Here is a 17,481-nt window from a genome sequence, read left to right as displayed (position 1 = left end):
CCGTACGGAAACGGACCTCTATACCACGTTTCCTGCAACATAGCTTGCACCACACTTGGTTCTCAACTCACCATTGATAGCAAATGGAAGAAGCAATACAAGGAAGTTGATTTCCAATAGATGGCTCAATGGTAGTATGATGCAAATATTCTATTCAATGTAGCTCGTTTTCCATTTTATCATCTGATGTTATATGCCATAGTTACAAGTGGTTTAAAGGATCATGCATAAGAATGGGATGTACCATTATGTCCAAAGGAAGGACTAATGGAAAGTTCTAAACCACAATTAATTTCCTTGTTTCATGCCCAAGAGGAATTATGCTTCTTAAATCAATAGGTGCATCTAGTCGTCTAAGGATGTGCAATTATTATTTCAGATTTTGGGTAAAGTAAATTGGAGGTGTGGGTGTTGAATATCATACATCTCATCACTAACAATACCTCTATGTAGTTGTTAGTAAATTGTTGGAGAATAAACACACCACCATTCTCTAGACCCCCTGAACTACACACTACCTAGACCTCATGCCAGAGGATATAAGAAAAACTTGAGTAGGTGAAGATGGTTATGGAGGAACCAAAGAGCATTACCAATAATACATCTAGAATCACACATAGATATTGAACCATATGAGAAGAAACAAGAGGGGAAAATGAGCTTGTTAAGCAAGTCATCACTCAATTTGCAATAGACTTCCTCACATTGCAATATTTCATTAACCAAAAAAAAAATCTTGAGGAACATGTTTTATTGTGAAAAATGGAATTCATCTTAGTAGGACCACAAGCTTGAAGGGAAAGACAACTATGGGAAGGTTTATGAGACCTCTTTTTTGAAAAACATACAAGTGATAGTCAGAATCATTGAGCCCCTTGTTAAATGTCGCAAATGATGGATGAGGATAAAGTTATTAACCCACCACGGGTTATATCTATGAGGCCATGGACCAAGGCAAGGAGCAAATGTAAAATACAAAGATACAAAACAAAAGTATGTGCCTATTTGGCAAATCATTGATGATAGATAGAACAAGTAGCTCCATCAACATCTATATGAAATTGGGTATTATCTACACCCAAGATACCATTACACAAAAGAAATTGAAAACATGGGGACATGAAAGGTGTATAGTACAATTTCATAATGAATTGTTGGAATTTCTAAGTTAAACCCATTAGAAATTCTTCCTGTACTATCTGGTTTATTTCTTCCTACTTGTTTAATTACTTAACAAGTTATTTACTACATAAATATTGATAATAAACACAAGTATAGTATCAACATCTACAGATCATCAATTGAAAGAAAACAAGCACACAAGTGACATCTTTATTTTTGGACCAATGTCCCTAGAAAAACCCAATGCGGGAAAACTGGTGCAGCTATTCAGCGGGTTTTATTATTATGCATTTTTCAGAATACAACTAGGGTGCCAAAAATGGCTCACCCAACAGAAAATGCCCTTGGCAGTAGTACCTCTCCTTGGAGACAGATATTCCAGTTGATTAATCACCGGATGAACAATCCCACAACAACAATTGCAGCTCCCATTGCTCTGCGTCACCCTACCTGACTCACCAGCACCCAGTCTGTCCCACGAAATCCTTCCAGCGCTACCTCTTGGCCCTGCGTCAGCTCTGCTAGCCTTTGTGTCAGCTTCTGGAGCTTCTGCATTAGCCCCTAGACCCTTTGCATCTCACACGCTAGCCTCTCCTAGCTTTGCACAGCTCCTGGCTACCTCTGTGTAGCACCCAGTTGCCTCTACATCAACCTCTTCGGGATCTGCGTTGCCTCTCTGGTACCAACTCTGTCTCTCTGCTATGTATTCACTGCCCCTCGCTGCTGATCACTGATTGTATCTCTCTTAGCAAACCCCGCTCTAGAGAATAGAATGACTGATCACTCTGGTGTGTTCTCCAACTGACCCTCAATCCTCTTCTTATACTTTTCTCCTTGGTCCTTCAACAGCCAAGATTAAATCTCTAATCAATGGCTAAGATTAGATTTGGCTTGATCCATGACTTTGGGAACCTTCTGACCCAGTTTTATATTAATACCCATTAATATTTTAGTTTTCCTAAGTTTAGACATAGGAACTCCATTAAAAATATTAATTATTTTAATATCTTCCAAAAAGGGTACAATCTGTCCAAACCATTTCTGGGCTTGGAGATCTCATGTGCTTTAGCCTCTCCACTAATTTTCATGGCTAGAGCACATCCGATGCTACCCCAAATCAAGACTCCCTCTTAGCGAGGACTATGCTCTAGTAATACTCCTCACTGAGCATAACACTGATTATCCGGCATCAGTCCCTGTGCTGATGCTAGGCCTCCCCGCCCAACATCCTACGTATTGTTGCATCCTGTACCACTGCTGCATCCGTACGACAGCTCCCTCTACATCTATGTTGTTGCTGGTCCATTCTCCCAACACTACATCTTCACTGCAACCCCCTCTCATCATGCTGCATCGTGCTACCGCATACTGCTACTGCACTGCAACTCAGTTACTGAGAAGTAAGTAACTGATCCACCCAACTTCTGACATCCCTGTCAGGCTAGAAACACTCCCGATGCTGAAGCTCCCTCTGTTGCTAACTAGTGCTCCCTCTACTGACCTCTACGTCACTGCAACAACTCCCTGCATCTCGCACCGCTGCACACCTCTTTGTGCCATCCTGCACTGGTGCAACACTCTTCAGGCCTCTCGCACGGTTGTAGCCTATTAGCCTCCTGCTGCCCAGGGACTCCTACACTGTAGCACTCTCTGTCGCTCCACCCACATCCATCTCTACTTACATCCACCAGTCTTGCTACTCCTCTTCGGGGCTCCCGTAGCAAAGGTATAATCCAAGAGGTTGGGTACCTCAAGGATCCTACCCCTCATCACCTGTAGTCCTCCTGACTACAGCTCGATGTCTCCACACTTTTTTTCAAGTGGCACGTGAGCACTCATGGCACAATCGTCATCCTCCTCGACTTCTTTCTCCGCCCTTGCTGGCGTTGCATTCGTCTCAGAAGCCTCTTCCTTACTCTTCTTCCTAGGACACTGGTTCGCAAAATGACCTAGTTCCCCACAATGGAAGCATTTGACCTTGGAGAGGTCCTTCTTCTTTCTTTTCTCCTTCTTCCCCGCAGATGCTAGAGTCGCATCCTCTTCTTTCTCCTTCTTGATTCTGACCTCTTTTCCGCTACTCCCCACCTTGGTCACCCGTCTGATCTCTTCTTGACGAATAGCCACCCACAGTTCTTCCCAATCTGGAAGGCTTGACCTGCCCACTATGCTCTGGACAAATACCTCCCAATCCTCTGAGACTGTGTTCAATGCAGTCCTCACCATCAATTCTTGATCTGGCGTGGCCCCTATGGAAGTTAGCTGGTCACGGATCTCCATCAATCGACCAAGGAAGACATTTATCTGCTCTCCCTTTTGCATCTGGTATGACGCAACTGATTTTCAAGTAACATCTTCCTCTGCATGGAAGTATGCTGGTACAATTTCATCAGGGCATCCCACATCTCTTTTGTTGTGTCCTTCTCGGGAATATGCGGCACCACATGATCCTTGACCCCATCAAGGATGATGCACTTCGCCCTGGCCATTGCCTCCTCGTACTTCTCATTTTCAGCTGGGTCAACTGAGATCACTATTGTTTTCAAGGTGAAATTCTTGATGCGATATATGTCTAGAATAGACAAGATCCTGGCCTTCCAGACCACGAAGTTGGATGCTCCATCCAACCTATCCTGATCTCTTAGTCGATTCACGACCATTATGCTGCTCTTCTTCTAACTCCTCCGAGTCTCTCTACTTCCCTCCTGGAAGTCTTCTATTCGACTCCTGCTGAGTCAACATCCCATCTAGAAGTTCTTGGTTCGACTCCCTCTAAGTCTCGATTTCCCTTCTAGAAATCTCTCCTCCTTGGTCTTGCCTGGTTAGGTATTGTTCTGACCACAGTACCCCACCAGCTTCGCTCTGCAAATTACCCACAGCTTCCTATTCCCCAGCGACTAAAGGATTGAGCCACTTGGTTCTGCGCAATCCCAGCACTAGCAAATTAGCTCCCCTAGCCAACTGCATCAGCCCTCCTGGGCTCTGCGTGAGCCCGATTCTGCCTCCCTTAGCCTCTGCGCTGCCTTTCTCTGGCCCAAAATGATGATGTTGTCTCTCTACATCACTCCTTCCTCTGTCGCCTTCTGCACGGATAAGCTCTGTCACTCAAGACAGCTGAATCTGTTGCTACTGCTCTGCTAGTTCATGCCTTCAGTTATCCTGTGATCTGCAACCACGCTCTGATACCATTTGGAATTTCTAAGTTTAACCTATTAGAAATTCTTCCTGTACTATCTGGTTTATTTCTTCCTACTTGTTTAATTACTTAACAAGTTATTTACCATGTAAATACTAAAAATAAACACAAGTACAATATCAACATCTACAGATCATCAACTGAAAGAAAACAAGCACACAAGTGACACCATTATTTTTGGACCAATGTCCCCAAAAAAACCCAATGTAGGAAAACCAATGCAGTTATTCAGAGGGTTTTATTATTATGCAATTTTCAGAATACAACTAGGGTGTTAGAAATGGCTCACCCAACAGAGAATGCCCTCGGTAGTAGTACCTCTCCTCGAAGACAGATATTCCGGCTGATTAATCACCAGATGAACAATCCCACAGCAACAATTGCAGCTCCCATTGCTCTGTGTCACTCTGATAGGGATTGCATCACCCTACCCGGCTCACCAGCACCCAGTCTGTCCCACGAAATCCTTCCAGCACTGCCTCTTGGCCCTGCATCAACTCTGCTAGCCTCTGCGTCAGCTTCTGGAGCTTCTGCATCAGCCCCTAGACCCTTTGTGTCTCACATGTTGGCCTCTCCTGGCTCTGCGCAACTCCTAGTTGCCTCTGCGTAGCACCCAGTTGCCTCTACATCAACCTCTCCGAGATCTGCACTGTCTCTCTGGTAACAACTCTGCCTCTTTGTTATGTATTCATTGTCCCTCGCTGCTAATCACTGATTCTATCTCTCTTAGCAAACCCTGCTCTAGAAAATAGAATGACTGATCACTCTGGTGTGTTCTCCAACTAACCCTCAATCCTCTTCTTATACTTTTCTTGTTGGTCCTTCAATGGCCAAGATTAAATCTCTAATCAACGGCTAAGATTAGATTTCGCCTGATCCATGACTTTTGGAACCTTCTAACCCAATTTTATATTAATATTCATTAATATTTTATTTTTCCTGAGTTTAGACTTAGGAACTCCATTAAAAATAATAATTATTTTAATATCTCCCAAACTGAATACAATCTATCCAAACCATTTCTGGGTCTTGGAGATCTCATGTGTTTTAGCCTCTCTGCCAATTTTCATGGCTAGAGCACATCCGATGCTACCCCAAATCAACATGAATATGGCCCCTAATTCGTAGAAATGTGATCCTATACAACCTACGCCCCTATATCACAATCAAAGTGCAAGAATCTTTGTCAACTGCTTGGCTATTCAACAAATATCCAAGGATTGTCCCTAGGGGTGCAGCTTGTTGGCTAGCGAACGCACTGTTAAGGCGTTCGTGTCGTTGTGTAGGTCATAAGTTCAAACCTCGACTAACAGGTGCATCGCGCTTAGGGGCAGTGTGGTTGCACCTGGAGGTTATAGTCGCAGTTGTCGGGGATCGACCCTGTGTCACACAAGTACAAGAGTCAACGCGTTACCAATTCTGCCAATCACATTTAAAAAACAAAACAAAGATCCAAGGATTAACCAAGTAAGCAAATCAAAGTTTCTAAGCTATATTATCCATTATTCTATACATTGAAAATAAGCCGAGGCTTCAAAAACATTTCTTGAATTTTTCAACTCTATCTTTAACTCTTATCACATCTTTTTAGTGGGGAAGAAATCCATCTCCAAATGCTTGAATTGCAAGGGATTTCATTTCAAACCTTAAGAATCGAAACAAAAATATAACACTTCTAGTTATGAGCAAAAGAACAATGTGTTTGAGTTCATAGATATGAAGAAGAGATATCGTTTAGAAAGAAAACTATCGAATGGTTTAGTCTTCATGTAGTACAGATTTGAGTTCAAACTTGAAGCAGAACCAATTGTAAAACACCACACCTAAGTCAGAGCCCATGATTTAGGAGGATATTGGTTCCTCATAATGGATCATGGAGAGTTATCCCACAACATTTGCAAATGATGACTTCAACTCAATCTATTTGGATCCACTTGCACCACCAAATTTGTTGGACAATGGTGCCACCCCTACAATATAGAGTTGAGAGGCCAATGATACTTGTTACCCACTAAAAGTGGATAACCCATAGGAGAAAACTTGTCTTCTCCTTGGACAACTAGCTAGCCAATTTCCCTATTAATCAACACGTGAAAAAAATACCAGGATCCTCCACTTCTCACTCCAATTGGATTTTTCTCCCCCATCCACAATCCTTCTTGAAAGAAGGTGGGTCATCTATTTGCAGATACTTTAACCATTTTGTAATCATGTGCTTTCACTTAATCTTTCGGGCATACTAATATGAATCAAGGGGATGATCTAGATGATTGACAGATCTTGACTATATTCTTGTTCCCTCACTTCACCTAGGAGGTTATTCTTTGACTCTAGTCTAGTGGGACCTCCTCTAAGGCCTTGGGATTTTAGGAAGGGAACTACTAGGGAGGTTCTAATTGAAGTAGTGTGTCCATGGTATCCCATACTTGCCACTTTCCATATTTTCCATTATTCCATCTCCATTCTTCGAGTTGTCATCATGGTCAGGAGATTAATAGCCTCTAATCCTCATCTTTGAGTCTAGGCAGAAAAGCTTTGCCCTAGAGGTTGATGCAGCTAAAAGAAAATTAAAAGCATACAAAAGCCACAATGAAATAAAAATATAAAATGCAAAATATAGTGGGGACATTTGATTAACGTGTGGGAAAAAACCTAGCACGCGCTCTACCCCCCTCATTAGCCATCACCCAGTTCCTCGCACACATGATGTTCCATCTATAAAAGGAACCCTTGTATTGTCCCAACCTTGGTGAACAATAAATTGCCTCATAATTAAGGGGTATTAAATGCTAAGCTTGGGCTCCTAAGCTATGTACCCAAACAAAGCATAATCATAAAGAAGTAAAATGTGCACTGAAGGGGTGGAAAGAGCATATCGAGGAAAGGGTAACTCAAGCCTCCATGATTTCTCCCTCCTTACATCTATACACTTAGGATGTTGCACTACCATTAGTAGCTCACTTGATGGAAACTTGTCTTGAAGTCAATCCCACTTCCTTAACACCATTTTCATGCACACCTATGGATTAATGGGCTAACCTGAGACTTGTCGCTTCCCCTTTGGGGCTAGAAACACCTAATAGGGTTATCCATCTAACCACCCCTAGCATACGACGGTAATACTTTTATGGGACTCCATCTACTTAGATATTTGAAGGTGAACTTTCTCTGAAGTATTATTGTGCCGCCAACATTAAGTATGGTCAACTATGATGAATCCATGGTTATTGTACCTAATGATTGTTGATTTTTCACTTGATCTTGAGAGGGTTTTGTCAAGTGGTTCTCATCATAATAGTAGAGGCCTCCTAAGATGATTGTTCTACTTTCTTAACGACATTGTAGGGGTTTTTTTACCAATTGCAAAGAGAGAGGTATGGCCTTGTTGATGCAGCATTACCTATCCAGAGCAAAGTGTTGGGCTATTTGATGACCCCACATGATGCTTGACACTCCAAGGGAACCCAGAGGTTGAAACACTAAGCCCATGAAACTTGGTGTTAGAGATATCGATGATGTGCCCACTGGACCTAGGATTCCCCCAAGCGGATCTTGACATTGTTTCATGGGAATCACTTGTTTCAGAGCTCGAATGATGATGGTCATCCTTGTGATAAAAGGGGATGGCTTGCACATCACTTTGGAGCCCCAATGCTTGAGTTAGAGAGTGCCACATCACCCCTCCTTCCCTTTGGAAGATGACGTGTTGGCATAGAGGCACTCTGGAGGCATGCCCATGATCTAGGAGATACATATTAGAGTATGGGGCACTCATTAGTCCACATGACACCTTTTGGTGGAATTTAGAGCTCACTTGGAGGACGATGTCATGCTTGAGGAGGATTTTCTCCTAAACATGTGGGCATTTATGGCATTTTTGTTATGTTTTCGAGCTATGAGGTTGACTTGTAACCTCTTTCTTGTGGAACACTTAAACTTGTCAATAGTGCTTCTTTAGTTGAATTATTGTTAAAATGAGCGGGATAGATCTCATATAAATAGAGCCTCCCCTCATTTCATTTGTTCATCATCACACATTTCATTCTTTTCCTCTCCAAGATATTGTGAGCTAGTCTTTTTTGCTACTATGGGCAAGATGTGATCTTTATGGATGCAAATTTCTTGTGGAAATGTTTTTTGCATGGAAACATTGTTTTGGGATTGAAAGAAGTGCCTTTTGTGGAGGATTTTGTAAGTTCATTGTCCAATTATTGATATTTTGCATGGTTAATGCTTAAAGTAGGGTTTCTATTATGCCATAACCAAATGCTTCAACATTGCTGAAATTCTGCTTCATTATTGCATGTAAAATTGTTCTCTTTGATGCCTATAGGGAAAGTATTAATGTGCAGATCCTATATTTAATTTCTCCCCCAAGGTTACTAGGGAGCGGGAGTGGAAGCGAGGAGCGGAAGCAAGAGCAGGGAGCGACATTTTCAAAAGCTCCCAGGTCAGGAGCGAATTGGAAGCAAATTTTTATATAATATATTTTTATTTTTATTTTTTTATGCATATATGTCAACAAAAGCATGTAGAATGATGAATTAGATATAAAAAGCATAAAAACATGGATTAAACCATATAACATCAATCATCTAGAAGTTATAATCTTCATCAACCACGTCCACAAGTTACAAGTTCTCATTTATATAGCATGTAAGGGTGCACATAACCAAAATAGCATAGAGTGTAATCCATCTTTGAACCAAAAATACATCAACAAATAGGCTCTAGATGGCCTCTAGCATCCAAAAAAATCATGCTACAACAAATAGCTACATATCATCAAAATCATTGTCTATCTTGGGATCTTTGTCATTAATATCACCCTCTAAGAAATTAACATAAGATAGAAAAAATGTAGCATGTCAAGTCAAGATTTTGTTTGAGTGATGGATACATTTTTAGTAGGGTCATGATAGAGGAGTTCGACAACCAATGTCACTAACATCAAGGTACATAGAGGGCTTGGTGCTCTTGATTAAATACGAGTCCCATACCCTAGTACATGACAAAATCCAATGAAAACATTGAAATCCTAAAAAACTACTAAGTCTGTTGGATTATGAGTGAAATCTAAAATTCTACTTTCTCCATATGAAATCCAATGAGGTCGGAACCACTCTCAAACATCCTGAGTCATTTCATGGAAAAATTACAAATTTAAGTAAAAGGATGAAAATCAAAGATAAAGGAGAATGTCATTTTTACTTTAAGAAATTAACATTACCATGAATTGCATATCAATGCTAGGGACATAAGATTGAATATTACACTACCCTACTCAAAAACTCTTGTTTCTTTGAAAAAAAATTGTGTTTGGAACATCTCTGTGACAAAAATTTTGTGAAAAAACCAGAGAGCGATTTTTTTTTTGCGGGAGCACGCTCCAGGAGTGATTCAAAGGGGTGGGAGCCGCTCCTCTGCAACCCTGTTCTCCACTCACAAGCGAAATAGCTAGGATTTTAAAAGTGGATGCCCTAGACATCCCCCTTACTCCATCAATTTCCTTCCCTTTGAATTTTTCCCCTAAGGACTCCAATGAACCCTAGTAGGATAAGGTGTTGATATAGAATGTATTCATCATCCATAAAATTAACTTAAATTCATCTCCTTTTTCTCTCTCTTAGATGGCTAGGGTAGCCATTACGGTTTCTAGGACAGATTTGTGCATAAAAGTACATTTTGAATGCATGCTAGTGGCTCATAATTTAGGGATTGCATCTACAAATTGTCTACAAGCAAAATATAGCATAGAGCATGACCTAAACCTCCTAAATAACACTGATGCCACTCCTTTTATTGTTGTTTATGCATACCTAACAGCCATAGAAATAATTCCCTAGTTTAAACCTAGCCTCTATTGGAAGATCTTGCTCCTTGGTTGTTGAATATCATTTTAAGATTCTTTCCATGGGCTGCTATATGACATTGAATGCCCTACCATTGCATATCTTACAAGCCCTAACTTATAGCAGCCCACTTCTTGGTCTAAGTATAGAGTATTTGAACCATAGCATAGAAAATCTAGGCCATCTTAGGCCTTGCCAATACTCTATCCAACAATAGACCTTTAACTCATCGTTTTGAGCCTTATTAATAGAGCATCTTTCTAGGTGATTTAGGGAAGCCTCCCTTGTGGTCTAATTCCATTAAAGAGTGAGAGAAAGGTTGTTGAGGTGACAGTGGCAACCTTTTCTCTCGTTGCATAAGGTCTGGCCCTGCCCAGTGAGACTTTGCATATGGCCTACTAGATTTTGTGGCAACAATAAGCATGCCAATAGTGTAGTGGATCTAAATCTAGTGATGATTCTTATGAGGATATGTAGTGACTTTCTTATAGTATAATATTTTTGAACTCTAGAGACTATTAATAGCCTCAATGTTTATGTATTTTATTTCAAATTTTAATTATAATAAATATCTCAATGTTGTTTTGTTATTTTCCCCCTTATATGCTATAGGCACGAGTTACACTTGCATATCTGGTGTCCAATGATTTGGTATACATGGTTTGCTGTGAAGGTACTAATGGGGTTGTCTCGAATTTTAAGCAATATATGTAAGTTGTTTTTGCCAAAAAATTTCAAACTTAATTCTAGTTTGCAATTCTTCCTTTATAATGTCTCTTCGATTGTACACACATCAGACTCATGAGTTTGGAAAATGACTATTGTATCTTGTCCTTCAAGTAATGGCCCTAAACTATGACCCCTTCTCTACATGTCATATCATTATTTTCAGTTTGTCTTGGGTCATATGGATTGAATCCCCTCTTTCCTAATAGTGTTCCTAAGCTCCATCTTATAATTGTCATTTTTGTTAAGACCATGGCAAAGGACTTCAACAATCAAGACCACCAACATCAAGGTACATAAAGGGTTTGGTGGTCTTGATTAAATGCCAATCTTATACCCTTATACATGATAGAATTCAATGAAAATGGTGCAATCATACCAATCATAAAATCCTGAAAAACTGCTAAGTCTGTTGAATTTGTGGGATATGTAATTCTGCTTTCCCCATATAAAGTCCGAAAGGTTGGAACCACTCTCAAAAATCCTTAAATAATTAATGGTAATATTAAAAATTAATAATTAATGGTAATATTAAAAATTGAAGTAAAAGGATAAAAGGGAAAGATAAATGAAATGCCAACTTTTACTCTAAGAATTTAGCATTACCATTGTTGTCAGCATTGCCAGGGTTTATGTTAAAATTGGCAACTACGGCCAAACTCCTTATTAATGGCAGCTGATATTTTTCTTGGATCCCTCTCATCGAGAGGTGTAGGATTGATCTAAAGATCATTCCATTTTGATAAGTATTCATGAAGATATGAATTTATTTGTGTTATGGGACAATTCGTCAAGGTCAGCCAGCAACCAAATAAACCCCACAAGTGCTCAACGTTTTAGTATAAAAGGAGATGACTTGAGAGTCATTCCTCACACATGCATCTCCCTTGATCTCTCCTCTCCACTTGTTTGGGTTTTACTCTCTCAAGGAGGATGTAGTGGAAAGGGTCTTCTAAGAGAGCCCTAGACGCAGTCAACTAAATAGCCCTAGTCGCAGTCTTATGAGGAGATTTATTCGCAAGTAAGAGGAGACCTATACGCAGCGCAATGAAACCCCTATACGCTGTCAAGAGGGAGTCATATTCACAGCTCAAGGAGGAAGCCTAGCCATTGTCCAAATAGGGAAATCCAGCCACAGTGAAGGAGGCCTATACACAGCTAAAGGAGAAGCCCTAATGCGCAGTCCTAAAGTGCCCTAGCCGCATGTCAAAGGTGCCTTAATCTACACTTAAAAAGAGGCCCTAATCCGCTGTAAAGAGAGCTCCAAAACATAGCTAAAGGGAGTCCCTAATCTGCAGTCATAAAGGAGACTAGGATGCTGTCAAGGGTGGTCCTACTTGCTGTCAAGAAAGCTCCAATACGCAACAAACAGGGAGCCCTAATTCGCTATCCCAAGAGGCCCTAAATCCGTTGTTCTAAGAAGCTCTATATTCGCAGTCAAAGAAGCCAAAAGCCACTGTCAATGGAGCCCTAATACTCAGCTATGTAAAGACCCTAAGACGCAGCACAGGTAGCCCTAGAACGCAACAAGAAAGTGTCTTAACACAACACTAAGAATGGACAGTGTGTTTGCTGTAGGTGACTGTGTGATAAAGGAAAACTAAAGGGCTGAAAAGGAGGTTGTGTATCTTGCTAGAAGGCAGAGGATAGAGGGAGTTGTTTGAGAGATGGAACAATCCTCCATAAAGGCTGCCTCAAACATGTTCTAAGGGCTGTATAATGCTACTGTAATAAGAGATGGACAAAGCCATTGTCAAGGGTTAGAAGTATGCATTTGAGTGCAGGTAAGTGTGGCCAGGTTGTGTTCATGAGGAAGGCAACACTATTGTTAGAGATTGTTTGGGTATCATTTGGGAAGGTCAAAAGTTACAACTAGCTATTGTGCTAGGCTGCAAGCCATAGCACACAGCTGAGGTTATGTTAAAGACTATCAAGGGTGGGTAGCACCTTCAAAGGGTAGCATGGCATGAGAGAAAGCTCTCCAAGGTAAACTACAGTCCTAAAAAGACTTATCTCCTGACTGTATGGAAGACTACAAGTCATAACAACAATGGCAATTAGTATAGCAGTTGTACATAGGAGCAGCAGTAGCACAGTAAGCATGGTGCAGTAGTGGCACTATGTACAGCAGAGCTAGACACTACGACAGCAGTAGAATGAGGTCCAACATTGTGATGACGAGTGCAACATTGAGTGCAGATTTGTGATGAGAGCAGCTTAGTGATTGGAGCAGCACGGTGAGGTGCAGCATGTGGACGAGATGCAGCGCAATGATAGGTGAAGGAGTCATCTTGAAGAATCAATTGAAGCCGCATGTCTTCAACTGATCTCATGTAGAGATGATCTATTCCCTTATCTAGAAAGTCAAAGTGTTGACTTCTGTTGTAAATGTACTATCTCTCTCTCTCTCTACTGAACTATTGAAGAACATATAAGAAGAATTGACGAAGGGTTTCACCACATTAGGGTTTGTCCCTGGCTAGCGCCATATCTTGTGTTCTCTTGTCTTGGCTTGTCTTCTGCGATTTATGTTTATGTTCTATCTGCAATTTACTTTAATGCTGATGTGATTGCTAAGGAAAAGATATTTAGATAACTATGAAAATTGAAATAAATTGCTCTAAGCATAGAACATACCTAAAATTAATATGGTATCAGAGGTGAGGTGAAGACAAAGCCCAAGCAAGAGTGGAAGCGCAATCACCAAAGACAGTTGGAAAAGGACAAAAGGATCAATGGATTCCTTATCCTTGTTCAAATTCACCTAGGGTGAAATAAAAGCAGAGAATATTATCAGAATAGCGCAGCGGAAGCTTCTGATGGCCTACCTAAAGATCACTCCATTAGGAAGTCCGGATCTAAGAAAGGCAGATGCCTTGGTTGCAATAAGTTCGGCCATTATGCGAAGGAGTGTCCGAGTGGTAGGGACACGTCACTTGATGATGATAACAATCATTCTAGGGACATCTTCAATGATCAAAGGAATGATAGGTAATGCAAGTCATCAAGGAAACGACCAAATCTTCAGAGAAAGCAAGGAACCCCAGGTATGAAGAATCAAATGTTGTTTCTGATAAGATAAAAAAGCATTATCTTGTATTGGCCCTCCCCTTCAAATTCTTTGGGAATCTGGCTTATTGATTGTAGTGCTTCAAGGCATCTCATTGGATAGAAGGGTGCTTTCTCGAATTTAGTAGAGATGGAAACAACCATGGGATTATACTTGGAGTTGATGCCACCTATCCCGAAAAGGGTGTAGGGAATGTTACCCCTCAATTGAATGTGGGTAACTCGATTCATTTACAAGAATCTCTTTTATGTACCTGATCGCAAGAAGAACCTAGTGTCCATTTCGGTAATGGAAGTCAAAAGGTTTCAGGGTGGCATTCATCGATGGAAAGGTACATGTTTGGAAATAGAATTTTTAAAAATGCTTTTATCTTTGAGTTCAGGGTTGGCAGGAAGTCCATTGGGGACCAGGTTAGTTGACACATAGCACTGGAGGTCTGTAAGTCAGATGATGGAAGGGATGCCTGAATTCAAAAGGAGCATGAAGGTACATGTCTGAGATGTACCGAAGGGAAAATCTTACAAGGGGACCATTCCCCTCATGTAGCAGGTCCATAGGTTTGGAACAACCCGAGGGGTTTGAGATTCATGATCAGGAAGCTCATGTGTGCCGGTGGAAGAAAGCCCTCTATGGCTTGAAGCAGATCACCCTAGGTTTGATATGAGAGGATTGATAGCTGTTAGATGAAGCTGAGATTCACTAAGAGTGAAGTCGATCCAAACCATTGTTTGAAGGTTGTGGATGATAGACCGCTCATACGGACGACCTATTTCAGACAGGTGCAGATCCTCTCACTTGCAGAAGTAAGAGGGAGTTGGATTTTGGATATGGAATGGTAAACTGCAAACCCGTGACTACCTCGAGGATCATAACTTTCAGAAGTTATATGGTGATGATGTCAGACCAAATTTGAGAAATGCCTCTGAGTTTCATAAACTCATTTTCACTAATGTTCTTGGTGAACTTCCGCCCGGACATATGTTTTGCAGTTAGCATGGTGAGCTCATATTTGGTTGAGCCTCACTAGATTTGGTGCCAAGAATCTTCTAAGATATCTTTGAGGCACAATCTCTCATGAATTGAGATACACTGCCGGAAATATGAAGCTGCATGATTATTCGAACACTGACTGGGCAAGCAGTATGGAGGATCACTAGAGCACTTCTCAATACTGGTTCTCTTTAGGTGCTTCAATATCATGGATGAGTAGGAAGCAGAAGTCGGTTGCCATAAGCACCACCGGCCTGGTTGTGGAAGCTCTTCAGTGAGCTGTTAGTACATATGATGAATACCACCGTGATCCTCTGTGACAACCAGGGCGGGATTCTATTGTTGAGGAATTTCGTATTTGATGATTGCTCCAGCAGATAGACATTAGATACTACCTTATCTGGGATATGGTAAGTCGATGAGCGAGGAGGCTCCATTGCATTGAGACTGATGTACAGGTCGCAGACATTTTGTCAAAGCTCCGGGGAAAGGTCAAATCTGTGACTTTCCCAAACGACTTGGATTCGTTGAGAGACCTTCTTATAAGGGTCTTGCAGGTTACATGCATTGAGCTCTGGGGGGCTTGGGGTACTTACTGGAGCAACATACGACCACAAGGCGACTCACCCTTCCCTAGTGGTGCGCTATGTACAGGGTGAAAGGTTCAACCTTCCCCTGTGATACCCTGTAGCGACTTTGGACAGGATGATTAGTTCTCCTATGGGCCAGGATGATTAGTTCTCCTGTGGCGACTGTTGGACACGATGATTCATTCTCTTGTGGGACAGGATGATTAGTTCTCCTGTCGAGGCATCCTACCCATGCAGTCTGGGACTCATGGGAAGTACCTCTCATTTGATCAATGAGTAGGGAAATGGGGTTAGGGACCATTAGTAGTACTATCAATGGACGCATCGTTGTATCTATCGTACTCCTTATGCTAGGATGACCTCCATTGATCTGGGATCAGTATGAGTGGTTTGAGACACTCTCTTGTGATATTGATCTGGGATCAATGAAACTGATCTGGGATCAGTATGAGTGGTTTGAGACACTCCATTGTGATATTGATCTGAGATCAATGAAATTGACTTCGGGTCAGTAAGAGTGGTATGACACACTCTCCTCACATGAAACTGACTTCGGGTCAGTAGAGAATGGTACGAGACATTCTCGATCAATTCTTCTTCTTCATGGTTTAGCAAAGCAGAACAGAACAGAGCAGAGCAGTGCAAGGCAATGATGTAGGAGATAGTACAGTCGGACATATGGATCAACAAATGGAGTTCTCACTAGTTGAGAGGGAGTGTTAAAATTCGTAACTAGGGCCAAATTCGATGAGAGGGATCCAAGAAAAATATCAGCGTCCATTAATAAGATGACCCACATGGAGTTTGGCCCTAGTTTCCAATTTTAATACTCCCTCTCAACTAGGGAGAACTCCATCTGTTGATCCATATGTCCGATTGTACTATCTCTGCCATCAGTGCCCTACACTGCTCTGCTCTGTTGAACCATGAAGAAGAAGAATTGATCGAGAATGTCTCATACCATTCTCTACTGACCCGAAGTCAATTTCATCTAAAGAGAGTGTGTCACATCACTCTTACTGACTCGAAGTCAGTTTTATTGATCCCAGATCAATATCACAAGAGAGTGTCTCAAACCACTCATACTGATCCTAGATCAATGGAGATCATCCTAGCATAGGAAGTACGGTAGATACAACGATGCGTCCATCGATAGTACTACTATGGTCCCTAACCCCATTTCCCTGCTCATTGATCAGATGAGAGGTACTTCCCATGAGTCCCAGACTGCATGGGTAGGATGCCTCGACAGGGGAACTAATCATCCTGTCCAGAGGAGAACGAATCATCCTGCCCCACAGTTGCCATGGGAGAACTACTCAACCCGGTCCACAGGAGAACTAATCATCTTGTTTCACAATTGCCACAGGAGAACTAATCATCTTGGCCCACAGGAGAACTAATCATCCTGTTTCACAGTTGCCGCAGGAGAACTAATCATCTCGGCCCACAAGAGAACTAATCATCCTGTTCCACAGTTGCCACGGGAGAACTAATCATCCCGGCCTACAGGAGAACTAATCATCCTATTCCACAGTTGCCACGGGAGAACTAATCATCCCGGCCCACAGGAGAACTAATCATCCTGTTCCACAGTTGCCATGGGAGAACTAATCATCCCGGCGCACAAGAGAACTAATCATCCTGTTCCACAGTCGCCACGGGGTATCACAGGGGAAGGTTGAACCTGTCATCTTGTACAGAGCGCACCATCAGGGGAGGGTAAGTCGCCCTGTGGTCGTATGTTGCTCCAATAAGTACCCCAAGCGCCCCAGAGCTCCCAGAGCTCAATGCATGCAACATGCAAGACACTTATAAGAAGGTCTTTCAACGATTCCAAGTTGTTAAGGAAAGTCACATATTTGACCTTTCCCTGGGGCTTTGACATAATGTCTGTGCCCTGTACATCAATCTCAATGCGATGGAACCTCCTCGCTC

At 41.7% G+C, this 17,481-nt stretch overlaps 1 protein-coding gene across 2 annotated transcripts in view; it reads right to left on the bottom strand.

Annotated features, from left to right (window-relative positions):
- LOC149179475 (zinc transporter) overlaps positions 1 to 17,481 on the bottom strand; it is a 328,009-nt gene that overhangs the window by 19,642 nt on the left and 290,886 nt on the right. The window lies entirely within an intron of this gene.

Source organism: Pinus tabuliformis, chromosome 4_1, assembly GCF_031772625.1.
Source record: "Pinus tabuliformis cultivar Carrire ecotype Pingquan chromosome 4_1, CPIR1, whole genome shotgun sequence".
Classification (NCBI taxonomy): Eukaryota; Viridiplantae; Streptophyta; class Pinopsida; order Pinales; family Pinaceae; genus Pinus; species Pinus tabuliformis.
This window is presented reverse-complemented; position numbering and strand designations above follow the sequence as displayed.